Raw genomic sequence first — 22,834 nt, 5'->3', positions numbered from 1 at the left:
GTATTGTTTGATTTATCCGAGTTTCGCTCACTGAAGGAGAGAATCACTTTTCAAATTGGCCCTTTGATGAACCAAATGCCGGGTGAGATATAAATGAGAACTAAATTGTACTGATTGAATATCTGACTCTGTTCTGCTTCATTAGCAAAGAGTCCTCCCCCAGTGGCCCTTTGAACTCCTGGTTTCATTGTGATCCATTATGCTATGTCAGTTCTGATCTACTCTAATGGAGACTTTGCTTAAGAGTATTTTGGTGGTACTTTGACATATAAATCCCAACTTCGCTACTCCTTGAAATCACGGTGTTAGAGAGGACTGATTAAATATTCATCATTAAAAAACAAGGATGCTTCCTAAAGTAAAGTTTATTTAGAGGGCAGGGATAAAAATAAGCTCAAAAATGAACTTTACAGCTTAATCTACCTAATGTTATGTTTCAGTCAAGGAAAATTCAAGTCTTATTTTGGTGAAAAAAATCAGATGGACATAATATATGCAGAGTAATAATGTCTAAAAACAATTAGTTCTGGTGATTATTTTACAACTAAATTTTTAAATTGTGTCAATTTAAATATACCATGGTCCTTTAACTTAATTTAGGACTCATCAGTTAAAGAAACTATGCCTTTGAAGACCCTATATTTAATGTATTAAACACACATACAAATTAAGTGCATTAAAGACTTTGAGTAAGGAACTGAGCACTTGAGCAAATCTGGAGTTATGGGGGATTTTGTTCAATTTCTTGATACTAAGTTTCAACTAAAAAGTAGCATTTTAAAGACAAGATAATGAAATGAGCAATATCACTTAATAAACACTGAAATAATGGATTGTTTTTATAACTAATTTTAAGGAAAAATCACCATCTATGATACATTAATATAGAATATACTGGGTAACACTTCACAAAAATGTCAAGAATGAGCATCTGTAGAATTTTAAAGCAGTGCCTTACTTTAGTAATGAACAGCAGATTGCCTCCCCCCCACCCCTTATTTCTCTTTAATTCACCATTACAGTTTGGTGCAGAGAGGGAAAAACCTTCTCAAAAACCCTCTAGCAATCAGCTTATGTCCTGCAGCATGAGATTTAATTATTCATGCCAGTATTAGGACACACATTAAATATATTGAGTCAGAATAAATCCTTATACAACATGCCATGGATAAATACCCTTAAAATGTAAACAAAATTATCCCTGAACATGATTGAAATAAAGTCATAGCTGAGGGGTTACTGGGAACTCATGAAATACAAAATCATCTCAGCATCATGTTGCTTTCAAGAGATGTTGCTTGAGAGTGATGAACAGGGCAGAATATTTAAAGGTTCACATGGAGCAGCATGCACTATCATTGCAAGGAGAGACATCATTTTCCTGATTGAAATTAGTATCATTTTACTTTTGGAACAAGTTACAATAATAATATCCTCTTTTGTCTGCTAAAATCTCTTAATTATACTCTTACATCTAAAAGTAGTCTAATGTGTTCCTAAAACCAAAACACTACCTCAAATCCAAAGTCAACCTTGTTGTCTTTGAAGTTCTTCCCAATTTGATTCTATTGCATGTTATTATTATGTAATTATTTTCTTTAATCTTTCATTGTTTTTGAATGAATAGAACCTTCCTAAATTCTACTCTCATTCTCATTTATATATTTTTTCTCTTTAGAAATTAAAGTGATTTAAATACATCCTATTTCTATCCCAAAGAATGTACAATAATTCAATTAAATGGCTATTGTCTCCATGTCCAAATATTTACATATTTAGGAACAAAACAATCATGAAGCCAATCTTTTCATAGTTTCATTTTTATTGAATTTTGAAAACATATAAATGGTACAGAAAAATGCATAACCCAAACCCATATGCTTGTTACCATGTAAAGAAACATTAACATTTTGCCAGGTTTGTTTCACGTATCTTTATTTTTGTAAAAAATGAAAAAGAAATATACCATATATAGTAAAGACCCTCTTTCCATTTCTTCCCTTTGATCTATCCAATGTCCAGAAGTAATTTTCTTGTGTACTGCAATTACCTCGCTTACAATACAATCTCTATACCCAGAAAGAGAGGTACTGAGTTCCATTAGTCATGGAATGCATTACAGTGTGATATTAACTCCACTGCTAACTCAGCCACCATCTCAACCAAATACCAAGCCTGAAGTCTAAATTAGAAGGTTAGCCACCATCTACAGACCTTATGTGATATCATTGGAGAAAGACACAGTAATGAAAAAGATGTTTACTGGAGATACAGAATAGAGCAAGACAGAAAACACAGGTAGCTTCTACAGTCTGTAACTTTAAACTGATCACAATGGCATAGTTGGTGTTTATAGCATCCTTCCTCCACTAATCATTTGTTGGGGATTGAAGCATATCCCTACAAGGTGTGCTCAGGCCCTAACCTCTGGTCCTGTGGGTATGCCCCATTGCAAATAAGAACTATTCAAGATGTACCTTCAGTTAAGGTGTGACCCAAATGAATCAGATTGGATTTTAATCTGGATTACTGCAGTCCTTTATAAGCAGAGTGAAAGTCAGAGGGAGGGAGATACTACCAGGAGAAGCCAGAAGCTGGAAGTCAATGGAACCCAGAAGATAAAGGAGAAGATGCTGCCATGTGTATTGCCCTGTGTTCTAGCTTGCTAATGCTGCCAGAATGCAAAACACCAGAAATGGATTGGCTTTTATAAAGGGGGTTTATTTGGTTACAAATCTACAGTCTTTAGGCCATAAAGTGTCCCAGGTAAGTCATCAACAATTGGGTACCTTCACTGGAGGATGGCCAATGGTGTCCGGAAAACCTCTGTTAGCTGGGGAGGCATGTAGCTGGCATCTGCTCCAAAGTTCTGGTTTCAAAATGGCTTTCTCCCAGGATGTTCCTCTCTAGGCTGCAGTTCCTCAAATATGTCACTCTTAGTTGCTCTTAGGGTGTTTGTTCTCTCTTAGCTTCTCCGGAGCAAGAGTCTGCTTTCAACGGCCATCTTCAAACTGTCTCTCATTTGCAGCTCCTGTGCTTTCTTCAAAGTGTCCCTCTTGGCTGTAGCTCCTCTTCAAAATGTCACTCTCAGCTTCACTGAATTCTATCTGTTTGTTAGCTCTTTTATCTGGCTCCAGTGATTTAATTTAGACCAACCCTTAATGGGTGGGGTAATACCTCCATGGAAATTATCCAATCAGAGTCATCACCCACAGTTGGGTGGGGCGCATCTCCACAGAAGCACTCAAAGGTTTCCAAAATCTAATCAACACTAATATGTCTGCCCACACAAGATTGCATCAAAGATAATGGCTTTTTCGGGTACATAATTCATTGAATTGGCACATCATGGCTCAGAAAATGGCAAAGAAACCCAAAGATAGCCAGCAGCCGGAAGATACCGACTGGAGAAAGCAAGCCTTCTAGCCTCACACTGTGAACAAATAAATTACTGTTGTTAAGCCAATCCATTGTATGACATTTATTTTATCAGGTAGGAAACTGAAACATCCTTTAATATTTTCTAGTTTCCTAGTCAACACCTAGCCATTAGAGTTCTATTCCTGGTAGGGGGAGCCCAGCTTTCATACCTGAAGATTCTGAGTCATTAGTGATTTTGCTTGAATTAGATTATTATATTCGTCCATCAGTATTTACAAATAAATGTGAATCTACTCTTATGTAGTCCAGAGGACCTCCTGAGTTCCAGAAATGCACCTTCCATCCTGTAACCTCAGTCTCTTGATAATCATAATCAGTCCCCCTGTTTGCTTCTTGTTTCAATTGGATGAAGATTTCAAATGGCAATTTAAACATCCAGTTCAATGGAAGCATTTTCTGGGCCCTAGTGGGAACATTCCTCTCTTGAATTCAAAAGTAGCAGAACTCAAGATTGCAGGAAGAGTGAGTAAAATTTTGAAGGTGTGTTATTAACTGAAATAGTAAGAAGGGCTTCTCACAATTCTACCCGTTTGCTCCCTGGTGTTTGGGATATAAGAGAACAGTATCATATATCGGTTGCCAATTTAGAATATCTATCACATTTTGTAGTACAGCACCATTAACTCATAAGATGCTGTTTCCTTCTAGCTGGCAATATAACTGAGTACTCAGTAAAATAAACCATTTCACTGATCTCTATGACCAGAAGCTTCTGGGCATTGCAGTTCATGGCAAGACCAGTGAATTTCATAGTCACATTTCTCACTTCTCTTACATGAAAATGAGTTATTTGGTGGGAAGTAATAGTGTTTGGGGCATAAAGCAGTAAATAAGCCACTTGGTGAGTTCAAAGAAAGTGACAAATCCAGAAATAGTGCTGATAGGGAAGGTAAATACATAGCCACATTAAGGTCTATTCTGGTGTGGAAAATAGCTACCACCTCTTACGATGGGATGAGACTGACATTATCAACCTGCTCCAGGTAACTGGCTGCTCCCTGTTAACATATCAGGTGCCATATCAGGGATTTGGATTTGATCTCTGCTGTTGGCAGCAATCATAGTACTTTGAAAGCTCAATAATGTCTTTACAAATATTTTATATTCTGGTCTTTAAGGGGACATCATTAAAGAGCTTGTTTATGTAGCTTAAGATAAATCCACTCTAACTTTACTATCACCCTGTGTGTTTTATTCCATCATTTGCATTCTATCAGGGAAGTTCAGGACTCTCAAGTTTATTTGCTATAAGATACTGCTGAGTATGCTGGTTTCAGTCAACAAACTAAGCAAGGAAATCAACGTCATATACTGAAACTAGCCTAATACATCCAGAATACTAAGTATACCCACACTGATAAATATGGCCTGGTATAAAGTTATTTTCCTTTCTCTCTAGTCCATCACTTTTAGAATCCATTCCCATACATATTCTCCAGATTTCTGCTGATATAAATAAGCAAAATCTTGTAATTCTTTTGAGGGTTACTTACTTCTTCCCCGTCAGATTTTGTGCTTATCCTTCTATAACATGCTGGAGCTGACAGAGAGTGGGAAGGAATGGGGGACATATGCAAAAATTGGCGTGTCTTTGTGAGATAAGCACTTTAGGTGAATTTATTACAATGTCCCTAGGCAAGGCAGAAATAGTTGATTAGATATATACATAGGACTGATCGTGCAGGCAAAAGAGGTTTTGTAGGGTGTATCTCGTGGCCTTAAATGGTCCATTCAAATTTTCTGAGACCCACTTTTTCCCAGTTAGTACCTACCTTTCATTTAGGAGACATGAAGATTTTAAATTCAATTTATGTTGTAATTAAGCATCCTATAGGCATAAACTCTACAACTGAGTTTTGGTTACATCAGCCGTGCAGCTATCAAGTTAAGATGTTCTTTGAGGACAGTCATATAATCTCTTTGGCCTTCTCAGCTGATCATATGAAGCCTGGAGCAGATGGCATTCCTCTCCATATTTGTAATCTTGATTCCTATCACATGTTGTATCACAGTAGCCACTTCATCCGGTGAAGACTTGCCTTCAATGGGCACTTTATCCCATGTGATCTCAGGTGATATTTAAATGACCATTTGCCACTGCATACATGGAGGTTTGCCCCACAGTTGAGGAACCCAGCTTGGAGAACACAGCTTATAGATCCCAAATCTTTTATAATGGGCTACAACCAACTTGCTGAAGCTTTACCATGAGGGAAACACTATCATTATGATATTGGAAAGCAAAGCAACCTTAATGTAAGAGTCCAGTGGTGTCCACAAACTTTTACTTCTCCAACCCTCCCAATAATTTTCAAGCCCCCAATGCTTGGTATATGTGCTTGAAATACCAAAAACGGTTTCTGTTTCCTATCTACTAAATATATGTCTTAAGTTGAATCCCTGGGAAACAGAATCTTATGTGCAGGTGTCCCATTGGGAATCGGTTCTTGGGAAAACCACCTGTAAGGAATGGGGGAATCAGGATTGCACAGGGGAAGAAGTTAAACTGCAACAGAACCAATCTTGGGTCTCTGCAACAGAAACCCAAGCCAATTCCATAGGGAGCTCTGGAGATGGAATGGATTTTAGGCATGGCCCAATCTGAGTCAAGGGGCCAGGTCTTTGTAACCCTGTTATTGACCAGACTTGTTTGTGATTTCTTCTAAGGAAGGTATGCAGCATCCACATAGGGGCCTCCTGTTGCACAGGTGGGATTTGAGGGGCTAGGGGATCTGGCGTGAAAGTGAAGTTCATGTTTTCTGCTATGCCATGAGTAATAAAGTCCTTTGCCCATGATCCAGGAAGCAGGTGTCTTCTGCCAACATCTATGAAATGCAACTGCAGCAGGTGAACTTGTCCAGTTGCAAGCAGGGTAAAGTATCAGATCTTTCACAGTTCTTTCCACCAGGAAGCTATTGCTGCTGTTACCATATCCATGAAAATGTTGAGCAAATACTGGAACACAGAGTCTATAGCTACCCCTGCCTCTGGTCCTCATGAGGCTGACATCTGGACATTGGAATGCTAATTCCAGTCACTTCTGCTGTCTCCAACAGTGTCACAAACTTGTTTTCCATCAGCTGTGGTATCAGGAGTATTTCCTCTACTACAAAGATTTTTTTCCCATACTTCAAGAAAGTGCTTCTAATTGGGAAAACCCAACTCACATTCAAACCATGGCAAAAAAAAAAAGAGTTTGGGAAATACAAATCTTATCTTTTCAGTTCCTCCAACCAGCAGGTGGATAGGAGGTTGAGAGATGCAATCTCTGGGAGACATCCTAGGCTATGTCCCCTAGACAGCTTTTGTTTTGATTCTAACTGGGGCTTCAGCAATATATTTGGCCAAGTTGAAGCCCTTGGTTTTCCTATGGCACAGATAAGGTAAGTTTAAAACCTACCCTTGTGAACTTGAGCTTATGAATATGTATTTTCAGAAATTTTCCCAATCCCCCAGAACTGAAGCAAATATACATCTTGTTTTCATTCTGCTCCGATGCATAAATTTTGGTGTTATGTTGTTGCAGATTTTATGCAAGCACCAAGTTTTGGAAGCCCACTTCAACTCCACTTCCTGTGGGCAACATATCTCAGACCCAGGATTGCTGTACCGGTAGTTTATGGCCTGAACAGGATTAATGTCCACTTGTGCAACTTGGTTTTCACTTTCCTTTTAGCTTCTAGCAGCTTTTCTTTCTTTTTTCTTGCAAGCTCAGTTATGCATTTAAAGGAACACGTGTTATATTTTTTTCCAGGATTTCTAGGTATACATAGAGGGATAGTTTCCATGTTTTTTTTTTTTTCTTTTTTTCTGTAATAGATTTCTTAATCCAGGAGCCAACTTGTCCTTATTTTAGTCATTTCACCCTGCTAGGCTTTCTCTGGTATAATTCGTTCTTTGTTTTTCTTTATATTTCTCTAATTTTAGGCACTCAATTTTGTCAGGTGGGAAATTGGTAGTTCCCCCTGCCCATCTTTCTCCTTGAAAATATTTTCTTAATTTTGTTACTTTGTTATGTGGAGGCAATTTTCCTTAACAAACAACTCCCTAATCAGCTTTGGATCATTTTAACCTCAGTATGGGATAAATCAAAGGAATGTGGTGACACAAACTGAAAAATCTTACTTAGAATATGAATTCTTTGGAAATGTTCTGCTGAACTGTTTTCCAGATAGCTAAAGATGAAAACAATGGTTTCCTTTTACTAAAAAAATATTTTTCTTTATCTCCTGCACTGGTCATTTTGCAAGGAATAAAAAGATAAAAGAAGAGATGAGAAGGGGCTTGTTTATAAGAAGTTCATAGAATAGTGAGATAGACACCAGGTTGAACCATTATTCATTTAGTGCATACTGGAAGGAACAATTAAGTCTGTCATATTTTATTGAATTTAGTATGTTAATCATTATGGTAATGCATTTATTATTTTCAATTTGACAGATATTCATTAATCACTTGGTACATATTGCAATTGGTATTACATATTGAAACTTACAGTCTTTACAGAAAAAAAATTCTCTAGTCACAGTTCTAAAATCCACTCTGATAAATTCAGGAAGGAGCAAAATACTCAAGTTAAAAATAAATAAAAATCTCCCAAGCATTACTAATAATATTTCCACTTAGAAAATAATAAGTATTCAAAGGAAACTGCATAACTATCATGATAAAAAAATAATAAACATGTTTGACAGTAACCGTTTATAAAAATTTCCTTAGGAAAAGTGGAAATGATAAATCTGTAAATTACAAAGTGGTGAGGAAAATACTTGTGCCTGGAGAGTTACTTGAATTCACTAAAGACATAATTTAGAATCATCAAAATTGGAAAGTGGCAGTATGTAATCCAGCTGACTTTGTGAAGGTCTAATTGTGCTGAACTAATTTAATTTCCTTTTATAGAAGAATAAGAGTTTTCATAAGCAGGGGGCAACTGAGGGATGTAGAAATGCAAGTAAATAGTTAGATCCTAGAATACATGGCTTTCTCATTGACAAGCTGAAAAATATAAAGTGTCTCATGTTTTGTTTTAAATTCATTAGCTCCAGAATCTCAATATTCTCCATAGATAGCATCTACATTACTTTTGAAAATTTTCTGGACACAATAAATACTTTCTGATTAATTCTGCCTAACACTTGAGAGGAAGGAGTAGAGGAAAAATATTCAATTCTATATATGGGGAAGCCAGAATAAGTTGAGTTTTAGATTTATGAACCATTACTTACCCTGCAAATTTGCCCATTACATATTCTTTCCACACAAATTCAATAAAGGGAACTATAATCACTGTACAGCTAATGTTAAATTTTTACACTTCCTATTGTAGTCAGATATGATCTATTCACTCTTTAATGAAAAGTGTATTTTCAAAGTAGAACTGCTTGAGTCCTATATTTTGCTGCTTTGAGATATTCCTTGATGTAAAATTTTCCTGTTTTCACAAAGAGTAAAAACATGTCATGATTTACCTTAATATAAATGGATTAACTTTGATGTATTGCAATTTAACCAATCAGATAATTTAGTAAAAGAAACAAAGCAACAAGAAGCAGCTAAGTTTCTTAACTGGTCCATTTAGAAGTGATTTCTTTTTCTTATTCAAAGTATATCATTGTTTTCAGATTAAGTCTGTACAAACACACATAAGAATGATTAACAATTAACAGCAATTTACTAATGACATATTTTAACATTCTAAACTTAAATATGTTAACTAGGCTATAACTGAATATATTTTACATTTCAATGATGTTAAGTAATACAAAGCAAGTGTTTGCTATTGTGTTAGAATGCAACCGCATTGTTAAATTATAAAATGGGTTTTTGTTTAAAGGAATAACTCCATGCTGAGAAACAAAATCACATGGTGTATTTATACATTAAATTAATCATAAATAAGTAAATACATACTTTTGAATTCATTTGTTAGCATAGGAGATTTTCTTTACAATATTCCGAAGAGATTTCAGAATAATTTGTTTCCTTTTGCAATTACTTTGTTATACATTTCATTCCAACTCTAAATTTTGGTATAATAATCATAATTGATAGTCTTCTTGGTAAGGTTTTGTCCTTCTTGAGTGCATTTGTTGGCAAAAAAGGAAGGATTTACTTTAATAAATAAACAGTTATTTTTAAGTTTTCAGATATGGAACAATATCATGATTACATGCTCCATTAATAATTGTGCATTGTTTTGCACATTTTACTAATGCCAATTAGTCTTAACTTTATTACTGAAAAATAATTATCAATAACTTCTATTTGATTTGAGATTTTTGTATATTTCCTCCATGTGTTGGGACTCTTTTGCATCACAGTCTGCCTGATTGCTTGCTTTAGCCATTTAGACTGTCATTTTCCAGTGACATGTTTAATATCTAAGTAACCATGCCAGTTCCTCATAACTGATACCAATCCTTATCTAATTTTGTGTTAAAAATGTAATATTAACATTAAGAGACAGTTATTATACTGTTATGGTTCAGTGTAGGTATTTAATGAATTATATATGATAAATAAAAAGAATAATGAAATCAGGGCAAGGAGAATCAAACTTGAGATGTGATATCCTCCTGGGCTACTAGTTTCTTTTTTACCGATGGTGTGATATGAAACAAGACCTGTATATTCAAGCCTTATTTTCCTTCTTAGAATATACTTCTTTAATATCACTCTCTCTTTCAGTGTATAATCTTTTTTTTTATTGTCCTTCCGTGTTTTTCAGTATTTAGATAAATGTACATGGCTAGAATATTTAGAAATTACAGATTTTAGACATGGAAAGAGATTACAGGAAATAAATTATTTTAATAAATTTAAGTGCATATTTACTTGGAATGAATTATGATTGTACTGAGAACTGCTCAATCATACATTTCTAAGTTTGATCAGGAAACCTGTTTTGATAAGCCAGCCTCAGAAGAAAATAATACTTAGAGGATTCTTAGTATATAACTATAAGGGCATTTGAGGTTATAGAGGAGAAGCAAGAAAAGAGTTGACTTTTCCAGATTCTATCCCTCTGTTCATGTTTTCTACATTCTCATTATTTAATACATTTCTGGAGAAATGTTTAATTTTTAAGAAATGAAAACAGTATATTGAAAGCTCATATAAACTTATCTATATAATTCCCACTTCTAGTTTTCTTTATTCCTTTGTGTATATCCATATTTCCAACTAGTATCATTTTACTTCTACTGGCAGGATTTCCTTTAAAAGTTTTTGCAGTGTATCTATTATTTCAGCATAAAGGCTAGAATGGGAGAAATGGAAGTATACTATTGTTAGGCTCTCTCATTATGCAATTAATCCAAAAAGAGGAATGGAAAAGAAACAAACAATGGAAGGGACAAATGCAAAACAAATAGCAAGAGGACAGAATCAAATCTAAATGCATTAATAATCATATTAAATGTAAATTGTTTAAAAGGCAAAATTAAAAGGAAAGGTTTGTCAAATTGGATATAAAAGCAAGGACTAACTATATGATTCCTACAAAAATGCTCTTTAAATTATATATATATATAGGTATCTATATATATATAATTATATATATATAGGTGTATATATATAATTATATATATAGATATATATAGGTATATAAATTATATATATATATACCTATATATATAAAAAGTCAAATGATGGATAAAAAGACAACATGCTAACACTAATCAAAAAAAAAAAAAAGTAGGTTAGCTATATCACTTTCAGACAGGCCAGATTTTAGAGTAAATCATACTACCAAAGTTAAAGTCTTTGCTTAATGACAAAGGAGTCAGCCATCAAGAGAGAATAATATGTAAATTGTTCTAGAAACTCATAACAGACTTTCCAAATACAAGAAGCTAAAACATGTAGAACTGACAGGAGAAATAAAGATATCCATAATTATAATAGACTATTTTAATAACACTCAGTAATGTTAGACAAGTAAAGAAAAAAATCAACCAACACTATAAAAATAATATTGACCAAAATAACTTTTAAAGGACAGCTTACCCTACAACAGCAGAACACATATTATTTCAGATGCACATGGAACATTTATTGAGACTATATCCTGAATCATAAAGTAGGTCTCAATAAGTTATAAATGATCAAGATAATAAAAAAGAATGTTTTTGACTACAATAAAAATAACTTAGAAATCAATAATAGAAGATTCTCTGGAAAATCCCCAATTGTTTGGAAACTAAACAGTACACTTTTGAATAATGCATGGCTCAAAGAAAACACAGACTTAACCTTAGAAAGAATTTTGACTGAAGAGAAATGAAAACACATCATGCACATATTACTGGGATGTCTTGACTCAAATGCTGTACTGAGGGAAGAGTAGTAGCCCTAATACCTATGTTTAAAACTTAAAAATAAGAAGAAAAATCTTTAATCAATGTGGTCAGCTTCCACCTTAAGAAACTAGAAAATGAAGAGTAACTTTAACCTAAAGTAAGTGGAAAAAAATAATACAATGAGAGAAGAAATCAGTACTATATAAAACAATAGAGAAAAATGCTGGTTCTTTGTAAATATTGATAAAATAATCAACCTTGTATCAGTCTAGGTTCCTCAGTGAAACATACCAACAGGATATGTTTGTGTATGTTGGGTGTGGGTGTATGTGTATATATATATGTATATACATATATATGTGTGTGTATGTGTGTGTGTGTGTGTGTGTGTATATATATATATATAAAGAGATTATTATAAGAAATTAGCTCACTTGATTGTGGCAGCTGGCAAGACTAAATTCTGTAGGTCAGGCTGGAGGCTGGAAATTCTGTTAAGAATGAAGCTGAAATCTTGAATCTGAATTCTTTAGTCTGGAAACTCAGGAAAGAGTGGGAGATACAGACTTGAGGCAGAATTCTGCCTGATCTCTGGAATTCTCAGTTCTTGTCTTAAGACCTACACCTGATTGGATAAGGCTCACCCCACATAATTGAGGGCAATCTCCTTTACTTGAAATGAGCTGATTCTAGATTCTAATCCCATCTGTGAAATACCTCCATGGGACAACCTTGCCAAGGTTTGACCAAACAGCTGAACACCATAAACTAGCCAATTTGAGACATAAAATTAGCTATCACAAACTCTAGCCAAAGTGATAAGGATAAAAAAAGAAAGAAAAAAATTGCCAATATTGGGTAATAATAATAGTGGAATATTATGAACAACTTTATACCAGTAAATTGGAAAAGTTAGATGGAATGGACAAATTCCTTGAGAGACATCAACTACCAACACTCATGTGATGAGAAACTGATCACCAGAGTAGAACCAAATCAATTTAAAAAATTAAAAAAATGAAGATCTTCACACACAGGATAATACATAATGACAAAGTGGGGATTATCTAAAAAATATAGGGTTAATTTAACATGAGGAAAAAAAGAAATGTAATTCACCATATTACTGAACTAAAAAGGAAAGCCCATATAATCATCGCAAATAATGGAGAAGAAACACTTGAAAAATCTTTAAAATCTCTCAGCAAAGTAGCAAAAAAGGGAACATTCTAAATTGATAAAGTATTTCTATAAAACTCCTAGCACTAACATAAGATGTTAGTTCTACCCAGATTGATGTGTCGATACCACTCAAATTGGAAATCTGAACTGATGCTATTCAAAACCCAATGGTCCTTTTTTTTTTTTTTTAAATGAATAAGCTGGTGTTAAAATTCACATGAATACATAATGGACCTAAAATAGGAAAAACAAATCTGTAAAAGAACAAAATTGGAAGACTGATACCTGATTTCAAAGCTTACTCTAAATTTAGAGTAATCAAAACAGTTTTTATTGACTTCAAGATAGTCAAATAGACCAATGGAACAGAATAGAGAGTACAGAAATAGACCTATGCATACATGCATGCCTGATTTTTGCAAATGTGTAGAGGTAATTGGTGGAGAAAGAATAATTTCAACAAATGATACTGGAACAAATGGATATCCATATGTAATAAAATGAACTGTAATCCATACTTCTCAAAAATTAACTCAAAATGGATCACACTCCCAAATGTAAAATGTGAAATTGTAAAAATTCTAGAAGAAAATTTTGTAAACTTGGGCAAGTATTTCTTATAAAAGACACCAAAATTATGATTCTTAACAGAAAAAAAAGAAATTGATCTTCATTAAATTTATAATCTTTTGATCTTTTGCTCATCAACTGTCTGAAGTTTTTAAATAAAGGGGCAGTTAAACAAAAATATTTTTGAAAATTTTCAAATAGATATCATCTAAGTAAACTGAGGAATTACTGGAAATGTATTACATGTTCAACCATAATCTCATTGTGTTAGTTTCCCACATCCTACCTGCTTATGCACAAATCATTTCCAGGCAGAGTCAGCTACATGAGCATGGGATCTGTGCAGTCACACAGGGATCCAAACTTAGCAGGGCCACAGCTTGGTTTAAAGCGGTGCTGTCTCTGTTTTGAAATTCTTAATAATTTTTGAACAATGGGTTCTGATTTTCATTTTGCACTAGGCCCCACAAAGTGTGCAGTTGGTCCTGTCTCCTAGCCACTATTATTTCCCTCAGCTATTTCTAGGAGTCCCTATCTATAAAATACCTCCAATTCTGAAACTGTATTAAAGAAATTCAGGCACCATTGTTCAACTCTAACAAGATCCTGTGAATTACTGAGGCTCCAGCGTTATGATGTTTATTGTTTCACCCACTGATCCCCTTATTTCAATATAAATCTAACATGAAGCTGCTATTATTTCTAAAAGTTTACTACAAAAATTTGAACAACAACCTTTTAAGAACATTATTAGACCAGTTATAGAATGAGAAAAATTGGGGACCAGAAAAATAAAACTGAAATAAGGGAATAATCTGACCCCAAATAAATAAATGCCAACTGATTGTAACCTTCAATTAAGAGGTGTTTTTATTCCATATTTCCAGTATAATTTTGAAAGAAGTTATAAAGAAAAGAGCTCATAAGAAGAATTTACTTTAAAGAATTTTTATATGTGACATACTGAATCAGTTCACTTCTCTTGGAGTCAATTCCAAGGAGTCTGCATTTTAACAATTTCTCCGGTGATTCTGATGCACACTAAAATTTGAGAAATACTTGGTGACTCTTTCCAGACCTGTGACCTTTATCCAGAAGTCAGACATCTGTGAATAAGTTTCTGATCTCTGAACCTTGTTCTCCAGTTCTTTGCAGTCCACCTTTCCCCACGGTCCACTTAAATTTTGAGCATGTTGCTTCAGATTATGCTGTTTACAGACTATTGTTAGCATTTCCATTCCACTTTGACATTTGTCCTCTTTTGACCGTCGTGATTGTTTGTTCACTGACTCGGCAGACTAATACGATATTGAAGTGACCTGAAATGGAATGTGGTTTTCACATTGTAAATGCAGAACCGTAATGAAAATGCGGATGATAATACATAGGCCTGAAAATTAAATGATAATTGTTATTATTTCATTTCAATTTTCTTCTAAATTTCCAATATGATGCTATAATTTAGAACTCTTAGCATAAGATTATTCTATTAAAACAATTTTTGACTGTGAAATCAGTTTGAATTTTTAATGTTTTGACATAATTGCAGCATTAATACATAAGAACTTAAGACTTCTATGCATGTGTTCAATGGCTAATATTTTAGTTTTTTAAAGATGTTCTTTTATATTCAAATGATATTAAGCACATTGTCAAATTACATTGGAAATACTTTGACTCTAAAAATATACTGTTGGAACAATAACAGAGTGAGAAACAAGATCAAAATCCATTTTTATAAAATATAGTCTATAATTTCAGATACCAAATGCCATGTATGACCATACTTAGGTATCTTCTAAATTAAAATTCTTGGATTTCTATGTTTTAAAGTTATCTCTGATTGAGTTTCAAATTTAGCATTTTTACAGAGTATGAACATCTATAGGGAATCTTTATGTTTCTTTCTTAAACTGGAACTGGGCATGAATATAATTCTAAAATGAGATTTCTGATGTAACAGAACTGTATTTTCAGAAAACATTTCTCCTTAACTCATTAGACCCAAATAACTTCCTTAAAATCTTATTTCCTCACTTTTGAGTGGGTTCTAATTAGAAGGGTTCATAGACTTCATTTTAAAGATTTTCTGGTTTTTGGATTCGCAGATGTTATTTTGCCATCACTGTGTATTTTATCATATCTACTCCCAAACAAGCTGTTCATTGTATGATGCTGTCAAATATTTTACTGAAATGTAGCCTAAAGGAAGAAACTAGGCTTCTTGTTTCAATTTCCCTTAAGCATCAGTGACAATTTCAATCATAGCAATTGCAGGTTTGTACTTGTTGTTCTGTATTCCAAACTATATAGGATAATTGAGGGTAATTCAAAAGTGTTTCAAAATCACCTACTGCCGAGATTCTGGAAAGTGTCTTTTGCAAAACAATGTTAATACTCTGAGGACTGTATTATAACTGCACTAACATGTTCTGTGCACTTTCATTGAGCAAGAGGGTAAAGGCTTGTTGATCATAACTAATAAACTATTGTTCTGACACATTGTCAGTCAACAGATATTAAGAACCTACTATGTATCAATTTTATTATGTATTTGCATATTGTTATTTTCCAAAGATCACCAATATAAACTCAGAAGAGGTCACTTAATGAATACTTAAATATTATGTTCATTTTTTGGAAGTCTTATAAAATTATTCTATTTGATAACTGCATCTGAATGATAAGAGGAAATAATGCTTCCTGAGAGTTCTCTAAAAATAAGCAGTATTTTAATAGATGTTTTAGTTCTCAAATATCTCTTTTATTTTAAACTGACCTATTATATGGAATATTAAATAAGAAAGACTTCTGGTCTATTTCATAAAATAGCAAATATTTATCCTGCTCTTACGCTTGAGACTTTGAAAACTCTTACTCTTACCCTCATCTGCAATGAAATAGATATCTTGATTTATCCATGAGAAAATTAGCAATAACCAGCTGCCGTAACAACATACACACAAACACAGGCACACACACAAAGACAATAATAAAATAAAAAGACCTAAAAAAGGAATATATTAAAAAACTTCGTTACAGGGAGATGCTTAAAATGGATATGAAAGAGAGCCATAATTCCTGCCTCCATTGTTTATAAGAAAGAATATATGTTGTGTTTTGTAAGGTTACCAAATTATTTTTTCCCATTTGTACCATTTCTTGGTAAAAGTACGATTTTTCTGTTTTTTTTTTGTTTGTTTGTTTGTTGTTTTTTCCTTATGCCTTTAGAGATGCCAAAGGTTGACAAACAAGAATTGAGAGACAGTTGAGCTACTTTTGGCTATGTCTGCTATGCTGATCAGTTGAGAGAAATCTGGGATTCATATTAGGAGCCCTTCTGAATGATTTAATTCCTTTACAGCTACAGTTAGCTGTCAGCTTCGCTGTGGATATTGTCCATACACTTTGAGGTAGTCATTCCTTATTATCTTCTCATGGCAAAACTGGCTTTCTGCCAGTAGGTGACTGGGATTATGAATCATCTTGTGTTGGATCAGCATTTTCTTCAGGCTAAAGGCCAAGTCACAGCATCACACTGGAAAGGCTTTTCTCCAGTGTGTGTCCTCTTGTGATCATCCGTGCCTCGCTTCTGGCTGAAGGCTTTGCTGCTATCTGATCACTTGTAAGGCTTCTTCTTGGTGTGAGTACTTATGTGCATCTTCAATCCGTCATTTTTACTGAAACCTTTTTCAAATTAAGGACACTGATAGGGATGCTCGCCTTGCAGCTATGCATATGAACTCTCAGTTGCCCACTGCTGGCAAATGTCTGGCCACAATATGGGTAGATTTTCTCCTATTCTCCTGTATGTGTTTTCTATGACTTTTAAGCAACAAAGGTGTAACAAATGCCTTATTCATAGCTTACATCTGTATTTCTTGTGTCTCTCATGGAACACTTGAACATGGTTTAAGGTATCCGTCCTTTTAAAGGTAGCATCACAGTGATGATACTTGAAAGCCCTCTCACTGTTTTGTATTAGCAAGTATCTCCCCAAAGAAAATGGGTTCAGGATCAAAGCTTTATACTCTTCACACCAACTCAGTCTTTCTTCCATATGCGTGTTCTTTTGATTCTTGTAAACATTTCTGCAGGGAAATATATTTCCACAAAGTGTGCATTTTAAGGTTATCTTCACTCTTTATTACTTTGTGCACCAACTTGATCAAACCTCTTGAAAGACATATACATATTGCAATTATAGAGTCTGAGTGGGTGATCATATGATGTAGCTGATTAGCTGAAATATATTTCTTTGTACTCTTTTGATAACCAAATGTCTCATGGATCTTTCTATGTTCCTGTAGGCTTGATGCTGAGGAACACTTTTTATTGCACACTGAACATATAAGCATTTTCTTAGGATCGCCAGTGTGGATGTTCTCCTTATGTCTTTTCATGACATCTTTGCTGGTAAGCTTCTTTTCACAGCTGTGGGCCTTGCACACAAACCTGGCACCCCCATGGCAAGTCTCTCCATGACACTCAAAATGTCTTTGCAAAGCCTGCTTAACAGGGAATTTCTTCCCATGGTTCTTGCCATTAAATTATTTCTCCTCTGTGGGCTTCTGGTGCGATGTTTAAAGATGCTCAGCAAGAATTTTCTCACTGGTAAAACTTCATTCACAGTGGAGACAGGCATAGTCCTCTTTCTTTTCTGCCAGCTTCTTCCAGATTTTTTTTACTTCTCTTTCGTTGATCCCTGTCATAATTTGCTCCTCTTCCTCACTGGCCTCCATGTCACTGTCCAGGTAGACAATCAGGAGTTCTGTATCTGTTTCTGTGTCTTCAATTGCCAAATAAAAAATGTTATCTCCTTCTTGAGTGGCAGCTAAGTGCTTCTGCTCCTGAGATGGTGCCTCATGACAAAGCAAAGCCAGCTGGAGAGTCGTGGGTTGGTGGCATCCAAAATGTATAGAACTTCGCCCTTACCCCCATGATCTTCCCATGTCAACCTATAATCCGTATTTTCATCCGAGTACTCAGGGATTCTCTTCTCTCTAGCAAACGGTCCAGAATTTTGGCCCTTTCTCACTCTGTGGGCTGTTTAGAGTTCCCAACCCATCGTGAACCTCAGAGGACTTCAGAGAGAACCTGTCCTGCATGTATCTGCCCAGCATTTTCCCAGCCGCACACTCAAGCTGACACTCTGCACCCAGGAGGCAACACATCTGCATTTGGGGGTCTGGGGTGGAAGAGGGAGGCCGGCGGGGAAGGAGGAAATGGAGTTTTCCTCCCAGAATCCTCACCTCCCAGCCTTTTCCAGGTCTCTCTATTGCTGCCGCAAAGAACCATTTTAGTTTTGAGAACTGAAAAAATTTTGACTAAGCAATCAATAAATATAAGAATTAATAGAGGCCTGCCACATTTTCTCTTTTTCTTTTTTATTTCTGTTGCACCAAAAGTATTAGCCTATTGGGGGAGAACCTAAGATGGTGGCTAGGAGAGACAGGGCAAAAAAACACTTCCATTAAAAATACTAGATAAAATCCAGAAAGTGACCCAGAATGTCAGTTCCAGCGACGCACCAACTAGACAAGGTCTGCTAAATCCACAGGGTCTGTGCACTTGATGAAACAGAGTCTGCATTCTGAAATGAGTGAGTAAGTATGCTGAATACCCAGCAGCCACACGGCAGTGTGCGGAAACTGTGGGTTGGTGTTTGGAGGTGGACTAGTACTTCAAAAAAAAAAAACCCAAATGTGGCTGCAGATACAGCAGAGAGAACTGCACAGTGAAGCATGGCAGGAATGGGCTGTGCGAATGCCTTAATATCGGTGTGGAAGATAGCCTTTTGCACACCCGCTGCTAATTGTCTCAGAGTGAAGAAGGCAGAGGTGAGCCAAAAAGGGAAAATAACAATGCCCCTTGCAGCCATCTTCCCGGAGGGCTGGGAATGCTCCTGTCCAGTGCAGGCACCACAGCCCAGAACTGCAGCAAAAAAACAGGTATGACAGGGAGTGTTTCCAGCATCACGGCACACACCACAATATCGGGTGTGCACAATAGCCTTTCGTGCACCTGCAGCTAATTGTCCTGGAGCTGGGAAGGCGGAGCTGTGTAAAAAGGGGGAAATTAACATGCCCCGTTCAGCCATCCATATAGCAGACTGGGAATGCTCCTACACGCCCAGCGGCCCAGAACTTCCCTTGAGGGTTGGTGTGCATTTGTGATGTAGCACAACCTTCCCTCAGCAGAGGCCTTAGAAGGGCATAGCTTGGAAGAGGGACCAACTAGGAAATCCCAGGGACCCTATGCCAATACCAAGGACTTGTGGGTCAGTGGCAGAGACAATCTGTGGCAAGACTGAAATGAAGGTTTAGAATCTTGCAACGGCCTTAAATCTCCAGGAATACCTGGAAGGTTTCATTATTAAAGCTGCCCTGCCTCCCTTACCACTCAGACACATGCCCCACATTCAGGGCAGACAGCACCAACAACACACCAAAACTTGGTGTACCAATTGGACCCCACAAGAATAAGACCCCACACACCACAAAGACAAAGTTGGGGAAAACTGACTTGAAGGGAATAGGTGACTCATGGACACCATCTGCTTGTTAGTTACAGAAAGTGTATGCCACCAAGCTGTAGATCGGAGAAATTAGAAATTACTGTATGAATAATCCTTCATATCCTAAAAGAACCCAATCAAGTAAAGCAAATCCAGAAGCCCAAAAACAACAGGAAATTTTAAAGCATATGAAAAAACCAGACGATATGGATAACCCAAACCCAAACCCCCAAATCAAAAGATCAGAGGAGACACAGTACTTGGAGCAATTAATCAAAGAACTAAAGATAAACAACAAGAGCATGACACAGGATATAAATGACATGAAGAAGAGCATGGCACAGGATATGTAGGACATGAAGAAGACCCTAGAAGAGCATAAAGAAGAACTTGCAGGAATAAATAAAAAATAGATGATCTTATGGAAAAAAAGAAAGAGTTGACCAAATTAAAAAGATTCTGGATATTCATAGTACAAGACTAGAGGAAGCTGAGCAAAGAATTAGTGACCTTGATGGCCACAGAATGGAAAATGAAAGAACAATAGAAAGAATGGGGAAAAAAATTGAAAAAATCGAAATGGACCTCAGGGATATGATAGACAAAATAAAACATCCAAATATAAGACTCATTGGTGTCCCAGAAGGGAAAGAGAAGGGTCAAGGTCTAGAAAGAGTATTCAAAGAAATTACTGGGGAAAACTTCCCAAACCTTCTACACAATATAAATACACAAAGCGTAAATGCCCAGCAACTCCATATAGAATGAATCCATATAAACCCACTCCAAGACATATTCTGATCAGACTGTCAAATACTGAAGAGAAGGCAAGTTCTGAAAGCAGCAAGAGAAAAGTAATTCACTACATACAAAGGAAACAACATAAGACTAAGTAGGGACTACTCAGCAGCCACCATGGAGGCGAGAAGGCAGTGGCATAACATATTTAAAATTCTAAGCGAGAAAAATTTCCAACCAAGAATACTTTATCCAGCAAAACACTCCTTCAGATTTGAGGGAGAGCTTAAATTTTTCACAAACAAATGCTGAGAGATTTTGCTAATAAGAGACCTGCCCTACTTCAGATACTTACGGGAGCCCTACCAACAGAGAAACAAAGAAATGAGAGAGGGATATAGAGGAAGGTTCAGTACTAAAGAGATTCAATGTTGGTTCATTAAAGAACAATAACAAAGAGAGGGAAAAAATATATCCGACAAACGTAAACCAAATGATAGGATGGCTGATTCAAGAAATTCCTTCACAGTAATAACATTGAATGTAAATGGATTAAACCCCCCAGTTAAAAGATACAGATTGGTAAAATGGATCAAAAAATATGAACCATCAATATGCTGCATGCAAGAGACTCATCGTAGACACAGGGACACAAAGAAATAGAAAGTGAAAGGAAGGAAAAAATATTTCATGCAAGCTACAGCCAAAAGAAAGCAGGAGTAGCAATATTAATCTCAGATAAAATAGACTTTAAATGCAAGGATGTTAGGAGAGACAAAGAAGGCTACTACATACTAATAAAAGGAGCAATTCAACAAGAAGAAGTAACAATCATAAATTTTTATGCACCCAATCATGGTACCACAAAATACATGTGACAAACACTGGCAAAACTAAAGGAAGCAATGGATGTTTCCACAATAGTTGTGGGAGACTTCAACACATCACTCTCTCCTATAGCTCAACCAGACAGAAGACCAATAAGGAAATTGAAAACTTAAACAATCTGATAAAGTAATTGGATTTAACAGACATATATAGGACATTACATCCCAAATCACCAGGATACACATTCTTCTCTAGTGATCATGGAACTTTCTCCAGAATAGACCATATGCTGGGACATAAAACAAGCTTCAATAAATTTAAAAAAAAATTGAAATTAGTCAAAGCACATTCTTTGACCACAATGGAATACAATTAGAAGTCAATAACCATCAGAGACAGAAAATTCACAAGCACCTGGAGGTTAAAAATGAGGGGGAGAGAGAGGAGCTAAGATGGCGGCATAGAGAGAAGTGGAAGACTGTTAGTCCCATCCTGGAACAATCCATAAATTACCAAAAAACTAGTAAACAACCTGGAATAACTGTGGGGAGACAAACGTGACTGTCCATTCATCATCCACCAACCTGAATTGGGAGGAATGCCCAAGATTGCAGCATAAAATCTGTAAGTGAAACCGTGGACCCGTGCTGAGAGCCGAGAGCCAAGAGCCCCTCCCTCATGGAAGCCTTGCAGTGCTAGAGAGCAGCACTCTCTCAGTCCTTCAAATATGAGGGAGAGCTCAAAATATTTTCTGACAGACAATGAGAGACTTTGTGAACAAGACACCCGCCCTACAGGAAATGCTAAAGGGAGCACTACAGAGTGATAGGAGAAGACAGGAGTGTGTGGTTTGGAACACTATTTTGGGAGATGGTGGCACAGCAATGTAAGTACACTAAACAAAGACAACTATGAATACGATTGAGAGAGAAAGATTGGGAGCATGTGAGACACCAGAAGAAAGGAGGACAGATAAAGAATGGGACTGTGTAACTTGGTGAAATCTAGAGTATTCAACAATTGTGATAAAATGTACAAATATGTTCTTTTATGAGGGAGAACAAGCATATGTCAACCTTGCAAGGTGTTAAAAATGGGGAGGCATTGGGGGAGGGATGCAATCAATGTAAACTAAAGACTGTAACTAACAGAATCATTGTATTATGCTTCCTTTAATGTAACAAAGGCGATATACCAAGGTAAATGCAGATGGGGGGGGATAGGGGAGGCATGTTTGACACTTGACATTGGTGGT

At 35.8% G+C, this 22,834-nt stretch overlaps 1 protein-coding gene and 1 pseudogene across 2 annotated transcripts in view; one reads left to right on the top strand and one right to left on the bottom strand.

The window, feature by feature from the left end:
• FSTL5 (follistatin like 5) overlaps positions 1–22,834 on the top strand; it is an 838,269-nt gene that overhangs the window by 105,770 nt on the left and 709,665 nt on the right. The gene's annotated exons all lie outside the window — the stretch shown is intronic.
• Positions 16,867–18,619, bottom strand: LOC119529983 (annotated as a pseudogene).

This window comes from Choloepus didactylus, chromosome 3 (assembly GCF_015220235.1).
Source record: "Choloepus didactylus isolate mChoDid1 chromosome 3, mChoDid1.pri, whole genome shotgun sequence".
Taxonomy (NCBI): domain Eukaryota; kingdom Metazoa; phylum Chordata; class Mammalia; order Pilosa; family Megalonychidae; genus Choloepus; species Choloepus didactylus.
The sequence above is the reverse complement of the archived record's forward strand: the minus strand, read 5'-3'. Positions and strand labels throughout refer to the sequence as shown.